Below are 10,781 nucleotides of genomic sequence, written 5' to 3' on the forward strand. Positions count from 1 at the left end.
TCTCAGTACCAGGGCTAATTTTCCAAAAGTCCATAGAAAACCTATTTATAGACCTTGAATTTAATGCACTTGCATGCTCTTCTAAAATATTTTTATACAGCAAAGTGGCCTGATCTGAGCTAATTATTAAATGAACAACTTTAAGTACAAGCCACCATGGCATGTAACCATATCATGTCTAAGAATATCCATCAACCTCAGATGTTTCTATGCCCTCAAAACATTCTTTTTCTCTCAGTAATAGATTCTAAGAAAAATCCAAATGAGGTAGGGTTGACTTTTTTTTTTTTTTCTTCCACATACATTAAGAAAGTATCCTTATCGTTTTCTTTGAGGTCAGTCCTGCTTTTCAAATACAATTCGCTGTTCTTAGAGAGCAGCAAATACATTAGACTGGTTCCTTTTTTTCTCCTTAAATCTAATTATGATCCAAATGTGCTTCATTCAGAAATGTGATTGGCTGCTTCAGCTAGCCTCTGCTCTTCTGCTATCATTCTAAAAAATCTTGATTTCCTGTTGTTACGGTCATATTTCTCCTGTGAACTTTAGACAGTGAAATAAATGCTTTGTCCTTCCTTATTTTCCTTATTTTCTAGTTGAGTTTCCTTCACCTGTCCTGAATATTGTCAGGAGTGTTTCTAATTTAAAACCAAGAGAATCAGGGGCTGATTAGAAGACAGGAAATTGGAGGATTAAGCTGTCTGGTTACACTTCCTTTACTTATCAGCACTCGGTAACTCACTCTAGATTGCGAACTCAACGGGACAGTTTTTACAATTCATTGTTCTTTCTGGGTGCTTACATACGTACAGCAAGGGTGTGTGGCAGCCTGTGAACACCCACGAGCATGCAACTGTATCTATGAGTGTTCCTGTGTGCACATGTGAGCATGGTGAGAAGAGACTCTGCAGCTGGGAGTTATAAGTGAACACTTTTAAGTGGGCTAGTCCCAAACCAAAGGGAGGCTTATAATGGAGGCATGAAAGTTCACATTCAGACCATCATCCCAGGATAGTCCTGTGAAGTGGAGTAAAGAATGGGAGGCTACAAAGGAAAAGACAAGAGTCACTAATTTAGAAGTTAGAACCAGACACTGGTAGCCCCTATGCTGTTCCTCTCTGTGAGTTTGGCTCGGACATGCCAAGGCTCATTTCAAATAGAGAAGTAACTCAAAACAAGTGAATGAGTTAATCTAACAGGATTCCCAAGGCCACTTTGGGATTCCCTAGCCTCCAGACAAGAATGGGTTCTTTCTTCTTGTGACAGCAAGTCTGCGTGCTCCAGATGGGCTTATATTATGAGATAGATGCAAGTCAGGGAATTAAATGGTAGATCAGGACAAGAGTATAAAGGTTTGTCTTATGTCACCCAATCACCCAAAATTAATGACATTACACAAGTAAACTGATCTTACAGATTCTTACTGTAATGGGTATATTTACAGGGCTGTGTTCTAGAAGCCAGGCTGAAAAGTAGCTGGTTTGACCTCATCTGCCCACTACCTTGCCCTGAATATGAGTTGGCTGGTTTGATTTTAGAGAGTTCTTGGTGTCTGTGTAAGTTTTACCCCCTGGTACTACAGAACAGAAGAAGATGAAGCGCACAGGAAAGTATGGTGTGACAAGAGCAGGTGGTTGGCTAACTGGTAAAGGGTTAACACTGGTTAACACTTAACGACTTGTTCAGAGAGTCCTCCATCCCGTCACGTGTGCACCACTGACCAGGCCCAGAGATCAGCTGCTGTTTCTGTTCACAAGTAGAAAGGAATCCCTCAGTACCTAGCTGAAAATTTCACCCTCACAGGTAACACAGACTGATGTCTGTCTGGTAGATATATGCTTGATGTTTGGATACTTTTTTTATTAAATCTCATCACCAACCTACTTTATATTTAAAAGAAATAATGTTAATAAAGGCTACCCATCACCCAAGATAATGTACAAGCTAAAGACAAGCCACCTAATCTATAGAGTCCACTTGTTTGCTTTAGACCTATTGGTCTTAGGTGAGTTAATAATTAGAAGTTAATACTACTTAGAACTTTAGAAGATTGAGACCACCCGTTTGTAAAGGCACAAGTCTGTTTTCTGTAGAGGTGTAAAGTTTATAATGTGTCAGAAGGAAGAATGGGACAGCAGTCTTGTGACGTGACGTCCACTCCTGATAAGAAAGGGAGCCATCTTCCTGTTGTGTAACAGGAAGCTTCAGTGCTATTAAACAGGCGAAGGAACTGTGAAGGACCTGCCAGGCCTGGTGCATCATTTAAAAAATATCCATTTGTGTCTTTAAGTTCTTGAAGGCTGTCAGGAACATTTTTATTCTGTTATTTAATATCTATTTAATAGATATTTTGCTTACAGTTTTAAGTGGATTGTGCCATTTTTCAAAAAGCCATTTTTTTCCACAGAAAAGCATTTATTCTTTCATCTCATTCCTCTCTTCCTCCCCCTGTCCCTCATCAGCACAAATGATAACACAGAATATTGGTACTGATAATTAGGGTTAGATAGTTTTCATTGCCACAAGGTTTTCTAACTAAAAGTTTGCTCCAATCCAGAGTTTTCAATGAGAGGACACAGTATAGGCTCTATATGTCTAGAGTCAATGATCTTAATATACCTACTACAAACAAACACCTATTTTCCAGACAGCCAGAGCTTCTCTCTCTCTCTCTCTCTCTCTCTCTCTCTCTCTCTCTCTCTCTCTCTCCCTTTTTTCTTTCTTTCTTTCTTTTTTCCTTTCTTTCTTTCTTTCTTTCTTTCTTTCTTTTTTGGTACCATATGTTGGATATAATTTTTTATTCCTTGCAATCCAAGATATTATTTTTTGTATGTGTGATCCTTGGTGTGCACATGCTGTTGCTAAGCTGGCTGTTTTAAATGGATAGAATAAGGAATGAGGATCAGGTCAAAGTTGGAGATGAATGATCCCAGGCAGAGTGTCCTGCACGGAGTCATGACGCGTGGGGAAAGCCAGAACGTCGAACCCGCATCAGGCACCTGATACAAATACCTGAACCACATCAAATCACAGATCCCCACACAAGTGCTATAGAGACAAGCCTATCCCATCTAAGGGATGGTTTCACCTAAATTCCCAGGACAACCCTTTCTGCTACTCACCCTCATATCCTCAACCACCTACTCCACAGATGTGAATCTTTTACTCATGCTAATGAAATGGCTTAGCAGCTGGATTTAATAAACCCCCTTCAGATGCTGAAAAGATAAACATTGTCAACTAAATAATTGATTTCATCCATTTATCTAAGAAGCAATTAAAACCATCATACATTGTTCTGGCTTTCTTATTTCAAGAAAATAGTGACCTCACTTCTCACTTTGTAACTGTGTGGGAAGCAACCTGTTAACAGGGGTTACAGGCAGTACCCCCTCCTCAGAAACACTAAGGCATCATTGGAAGACAAATTGCCCAACACTCAGGTCAAAGTCTACACAGTTTTGTTGGTATGGCTTTTAAGAAAGGAGATACGAAAATAATTTAAATAATTATAGAAGGGGCTGCTATAACATCTCAGTGAGACGTCAAGAAATAAGCCTAAACACACAAAGTAACTATTTCCTAGTCAAGCATCTGGGCTAACGAATCCTGTGAGGGATCAGTGGGTCTGTGAGAGCTAGAAAGCAGTTATCTATTTGCCACTAAACACGGTGTATGCAGCCCTATAGTAACCACACAGAGGATGCCTGCTGCCTGGGATTTGTTGATCTGGGTACACACCATAGATCAGAAGACAGAATGAGATGCTAGCATCAAAGTGTTTCACTGGACAAAACAGCAAACAACATAAAGGCAAAGACTCTGGGGGAAAGGCCCTAGCCCTGCAAACAACACTGCAGATTAAACCAATGGCATCTGATCCTCTTCTCCAGCAGGTTGTTGTAGGTAGAATGCAGTCAGAGGACTGGAGAGTATCTCAAATACGAAAGGGAGCCCTCGGGCAGGAAGGGCACTATGCAGATCATGCAGGTGCCAGATACTGGAAGAAGTGCATGGGAGGCAGAAAGGAAGTCTGGGTGTTGCAGGTTACCAAGCCCACTCCAGTCACTCCACTATGGCTTTAGGTTTCCAGAAGAGCCTCGGGATCCCCACTGTGATGTGATGTATGGAGATGGGGGATTCCTTAAGCACTCAGGCTAAACAACATGCCCATTCTCTCCACCCAGCAAGTTCCACTCTCCTTTCGATGCCAGTGGAAAGGAGGTTCCTTTGTGGAGTTTTCTCTGGTCTCGGGCTAAATGAATCTCTCCCCTATACGCCCCAGGTACTCTTGCTCAGAGAATACCATCAGTGGTGAAACCTTGCTGGATCATTTTGATTTGTTCTCTACAGCTATGTTGTTTCTTTAACATCAGAGTCTAGGCCTGGAGCTTCATAACCCCAGTGTCTAGCTTATGCACGGACCTAAAAGACCCATAGTTCGGTAAGAGATATTGAAAACGTGTGGGCATCAGGAGCCAATGAACCTCTTTCTGTGTTTTCCCAGAGAGAGATCGTCACCAGACTTCTGTTTTACCACCTTCTCAACAGGCTTCCAGCTGCCTTTTGTCAGCCCCCTATGTCTGACTACAGGGCTCACAAGGACTTTGCACAAGGTGAGCTACAGCTCACAACATCTCTATAAACATCTCTATAGGAGTACCATTTGCATTTCCACTATGCCTGTGAGAAAACTGAGTTCTTGTTAAGATGAAGAGGCCAATAAGAAGTTTGAGAAAGTCCAAAGCTGTACCTGCCAGCCCTTCATGACAATGGTGCCTAGGACTATCCCATTCTCATGCAAGATCAAAAGACCGTAAATGGTCTGTAATCACATTATTAAATGAAGACAGATTTCATCCCACTTTACAGAGAATACAGGAGCCCTAGAGACCAAAGTTCCTCTAAACTTAAACTCATCCCAAATCCCAGGTTATCCCTATGAAATAACCATTAGGTCAGAGAACAGGACATTGTTTCTAGAAAATGAAGCAGGCTCATCCTCTTTCTCTGAGTGACAGGTTAGCAAGAGATTTTTCTCTTTTGTTTTCTATTTTCTTTCTCCTTTTGTTTATTCTTTCATCTCCTTGGAAGTAAGCATGTATTATTTACTTATAAAGATGTTATTTTTGGCGTGGAGAGATGGCTTAGATTCTAAATTTACTTTTCTCTCAAGCATGAGGACCTGACTTTATATTCCCAGAAGTGACATAAAATCCTCAATGTTGAAGCATGCACCTGTAATCTTGCCACTACGAATTGAAAACAAGAGAATTCCTGTGGCTGGCTGCTCATCCAGTCTAGTCAAATCGGTTAACTCCAAGGTTTGGTGAGAGACTATGACTCAGAAATTAAGATGGACAGCAACCGAGAAAAACCCACAACATCAGACTCCAGCCTCTAATGTGCACATATGCGTACACACATACACACGCGTGCGCGCGCGCGCGCACACACACACACACACACCCTTCCCTCCCCCCACAAATGCACACAAACACTCGTGTGCATGTGTGAACATACACACAAACTGAGATTTAACAATATAATAATCACTAAAAATATGTACCTTATAGACCTCACAAGAACAGCAACAGGAGCAGCTGACAGTGTGCATGAGCATCTGAGGTCTTGGAGTTGGGATACGACTAAGTATGTTGAAATCACAAAACCCAATTCCTTCATTACATCCTTCGCCAACGTGTTTGTGTAAGGCTTCCCTTCTTAGACTGAGGCATGGAGTTCTTCCCGTTCCTCGGTGAAGCAGCTGTCAAAAGCACAGCCTTCAAATTCAAGCTGGCCCTGGGAAAAAAAATGCATGACATGGGATGAGCAGTGCCTAGAAACGTTCTGAATGCATCTGCATCTTCAAAGTGGAGACACAGCAGTCGCTGATGTGGGGTTTACTAGAACAGTGCATATTGCACAAGCCAGAAACCTGAGAGGTATCCTGACCCTTCCTCTTGCATAGTCTGTCTATCCAACTCAAGTTAGAGCCCATTGCATTTATTTCCTATGTAATTCCTAAATTCTCCATCCACGACTGTCTCCCAGTCTGAGCTGCCATCTTGACTGACCAACATTACCACAATAGCTTCCTCACTGGTCTTGCCACATCTGTCTTTGCCTCCTGCAATCATTCTTCACATTGAAGGTTAAAGGATCTTTTCAGAAACAGGCCATCAGTCATCTCAGTGGATTGCCCTTGCTTTTAGAGAAAGAGCAAAACCCCTCAAGAGGCCTGCCTGCTTTTGCCTCTCCAAGTCTGTCTCGGGCCATTCTTCTCCCTGAAAGGCTTCATCCCTGAAACTGAACTGCTGTCAGTTCTTCAAATTCTCAGCACCTCAGATGCTGAACACATTCTTCTCCTTTCCCTAGAAAATGATTCTCGCTATAGTTAGTATTCTAACTACCATTCTCAGCACACACACACATTTTCTTAGGATGCCCCAACCCCCAACACACACACACACACACACGCACACACACACGCACAGAGAGAGAGAGAGAGAGAGAGAGAGAGAGAGAGAGAGAGAGAGAGAGACCAAAAACCTGTGTCAGAGAGCTCTATGGGATCCCAGGGCACTCCAGACCTTGATACATACACAAATTGAGCACTGTTTACATTTGGAAATGTGTGATTGTTTAATGCCTTATCCCCCCATCAGACCATAAACTCCACGAGAGACAATATGTTGCTCATACATGTTTTCTTGCCTCCAGGAAAGTGTCTGGCATGACAGTAGGTAGTGGAGAGATGTTTATTGATCCAGTGAGCAAGTGGGTGGTAGAATGTATGCGGATGTTAACTACTGTTACTATAAATAATATTTTCCATACTGAGAAATGTACTTATTTACAAGTGGGCAAAGTCTTCCTTACATGTACTTAAAATTGGTTCCTAATAAAATATCAATTAGAAACTCAAGGTAAGATTCTGCATTTGAGCCCTGGCTGTGCTAGAAGCATACCTTGGCTGCCAGATTGCCCACACATGGCTGTTGAGGGCTCAGCAATCTCATGATCTGATATCATTTGCAAGGCATTTGGCAGATGATAAACATTTAGCAAGTGTTCAATTATGGCTATTAAAAATATTAATAGTCCCAAATCTCCCTCCCATAATTTGTGTGGAGTTTTAAATCCCCTTCAAACTCTCTGGTTGTCAGTTACATCGCCTTTGCAATAGTGGTATCAGTTGCTCTCTATAAAGTCCAGGCACTGTGTGAACAACCAGGCTAATTATCTAGCAGAAAAGCCTTCTTGAAAAATCAGGAAATTTCACAAACCTAGGAAGCCACTATAGCCAACTGTAAAAACACAGGCTCCAAATAGATATATCGGAACAAAATCTTCACAGCCATCCTGGGTATGTTCTGACCCTTTAAAGCTCTCCCTGATAGCCCAATGTGAGGAATGAGAAGTCAGTCCATTCTCTGAGCCAACAATAGCATCGAGGGGTTGATTACGGAAAGAATCCACCACACAAGTGTGCACAGGAGGAAGTAAAAGACTAATGGGGAGGAGATAAGAACCTGTGGTGGAGTCCCTTTTGCCATCACTCTGGAAGCACCAACTCAGGTCAATTGCTCATACGTAAAGTTAGATCAGTTGTAGTACCTGCCTCATGGATAACAGGTTACGTGTGTAAGTCGTTAACAGCATGGCTAGCATGTGTTTCTCATTTACTAAGGGCCAGTGGTCATTAAATTTGTAATTATTTTCAGCGATGGTGTCAAGCACCGTTATTGTCCTAACTGACAGTTTAGTGTATCCGTATCTTAGAGCCTGGGAAAGTAGCAAAGCGGTTCAGGAATATCTCATAAACTGATTCTTTCAAAATGATGGACATGTATATGGAGACAAAGTCATTGCTCTCCCAGTGTATTCGATTAGTTTGCCCAGTCAGTTTAGGTAACACTAGTACCTGTGACTAAGACATTTCTCAGAAACCCAGAATTTATTAAAGAATGTCAACTAAACAAGAGCCTCATCTCACAATATGGAAATCGTTGCTTGTGGTAAATGTTCATCCAAGCAAGTGCACTTTCTGCTCAATATACAAAAAACTGTTTCTCAAGCCAAAGCTTGGGAAATGACATGGGAGAATGCCATTGTAACTTACATACATGGTGATGTGCAGGTATATGCTCATTGCTCTGGGAACTGTCAAATGTCTAACAACTCCACACCCTTGGCAATCCGCATAGGAAATCAGAGGCCTCTTGTTCCCTTGGAAGGTGGAGCCATGACTGCATACAAATTCCTCTCAAGTTATTGATTACCAACATGCTTAACAAACCTAGTAACAGAAACAGCTTCTCATCTTAAAAAACAAAACAAAACAAACAAACAAAAAAAAAAACCAACCTGTATCAGGAAACAATGAGATTATTTTAAATAACATTAAAATAATATGAAAATAATAATTGCAGATAACATCCATGCACATCCATGGTCCATGCTTTATGGGCTGCCTCTCTTGTCTGCTATGCTTCCATTCTGTAGTAGCCCATTTAGCAGACTAGAAGCTGAAGGACTATTTAGGCTGTTGAGATTGGCACAGAAGTAGAAGTGTTTGCTGGTGATGTGATTCCCTTCCAAACCCACATGGTTAAAGGAAGGAATTGACACTGCCAAGTTGACCTCTGACCTCCTCATATGTGTGCTCACACCACACATACATATAGGAATGCACACATGTACATGTACAAGATAAATAAGGAACCATCATTAGAACTACCATAAGCAGATAAAGCTACTTTAAAAATAGTTAAACAACTGATCTTTGATTTGAACCCTGGCTATACATTCTAACTTAATGTGTACTTCATAATAGCAATGCCTGCTATTTAGGATTTGAATTAGTTATTAATCATGCTGTTAATGTTTTTCCAAGGGAAAATAGACCCCAAGAGCACAGTAAGACTCAGTATTTGAGGCCACAGAGCTACAGACCTTTTGCACAGGGTAATTGTCAGTTCTTCAGAGACTGAGTCAATGAAAAGAACTACATATCTCTGGCTTCACAGTCCCTCAATGAAAATCCATAAAGAAATCACTTTCAACCTTCTCTTACTTAAGACACAGGGAATGGGGTTTCTTTAAAAAAAAAAATAGTCATGTGGATTGATTCAGTGATCACTCTGGCAGGAAATTCCACTAGGTCCATATCTATACTACAGGATAAAAATATGTAATAAATGACCCATGACTACGGTGCTCCATAAACAAAATCAAATACCCACCTGTCATGGTGGTGATCCATGTATCCACCAGGGCCCAACAGGACCCGACAGAACTCGACAGGACCCAACAGGGCCCAACAGGACCCAACAGGACCCAAGAAGACCCAACAGAGCCAACAGAGCCCAACAGGACCCAACAGGGCCCAGCAGGACCCAACAGGACCCAACAGGGTCCAGAGTAACTGGATTGCCAAATACCAGCAACACACCAAATTATAGGAGCTCCAAATAAATATCTGCACACTTGAAAATGAGCACGTGGGAGTAGAAGATAAGAAAAACACTAAATGCTGTTGAATGGGAATGAATGGAAACTCAGAGGAGGAAAATGTTTGAAAAAAATCACAAAGTAAAGAAAACCATTAAAATAATATTTTCTCTTTTCTATATCCTAAAAAAAAAAAAAAGAATAACAACATTAGAGGGAAAAGACAGATAAATAACTGGAAGGAAGCATTTTAAATGAGATTACCAAGTGAAATGGTGATTCAAACAACCAATACTCATAGCGGTCTGACCCTGCTCCTGTGGACGGACATAGCAAGTGAGCCTGGATGTGATAATTCAGAAGCCACATTTTCGATAACTTTCCCAAACAAATGGATTACACAAAGTAAAAACCATCATGTGACAGAGGATGGCACTGTCCCCGAAAGGAAGACGAAACTCAAAAAAAGAAAACCCGCAAAGGTGTTTCTACAACCGGAACAATTGGAGAGGAAGCAATAATCAAAGACATTAGAAGAGGTTGAAAGAAAGAGAGAGCACATGGAAGACATTAATATCCTGAGCCATGCTTCCTGTGTTTTGGGGGAGAGCTAAACAGAGCTCCCACCTACACGCTGCCTTCACAGAGAAGGCGGGGTAGCCACAGTGTTCAGTGAGAGAAGGAACAAAATATTACCAAGCATCTTATCTCATGTAAAATTCTATTTAATTACCAACCTTGATATTAAAATAAATAAAAATCAATGGCTACAGTTTGGAAACTTCAAATGAAGTTGAAAGTTGTTCTTACTTCCCCACCACTGAGGAAGTTAAAATGCACACACTGTTCTGTGTGTATAAATCCAGACTACACAGCCATAAAAGAGAGTCAAAAGAAAAATAAATTAAGTAAAACAGACTAACAGAAGTCAACAAAACAATCTGTACAACAATAAATGTAGGTGGTCTAAACAAGATTCTCAGATGAATTTAAAATATTGAGGCCTGATATTTGTCACCTCTGACATACTGAAACAAAAGTGTTTATGTTAAAAATAAGGAGAAAACTGAGTTATTAAATAGAATAAAATGTAAAGAGAAATAATCTCAGTTTCTGATGTTAGCAAGCTTCAAGTCAGAAGCAACTAAATAAGGAAACTACACAAATGTATAATATTATCTGTCGTTTATTCATAATAGCCAATTAGAGGATGGCAAGAAAAGGTATAGTAGTAGTAATTAATTCCTTCATATATCAACTAACCTAATATTAAATGATAAAACACAAAAATTAGAAAAAAAAAAAAACAAACAAAGGAACTGACA

Source organism: Mus pahari, chromosome 6, assembly GCF_900095145.1.
Source record: "Mus pahari chromosome 6, PAHARI_EIJ_v1.1, whole genome shotgun sequence".
Lineage (NCBI taxonomy): Eukaryota > Metazoa > Chordata > Mammalia > Rodentia > Muridae > Mus > Mus pahari.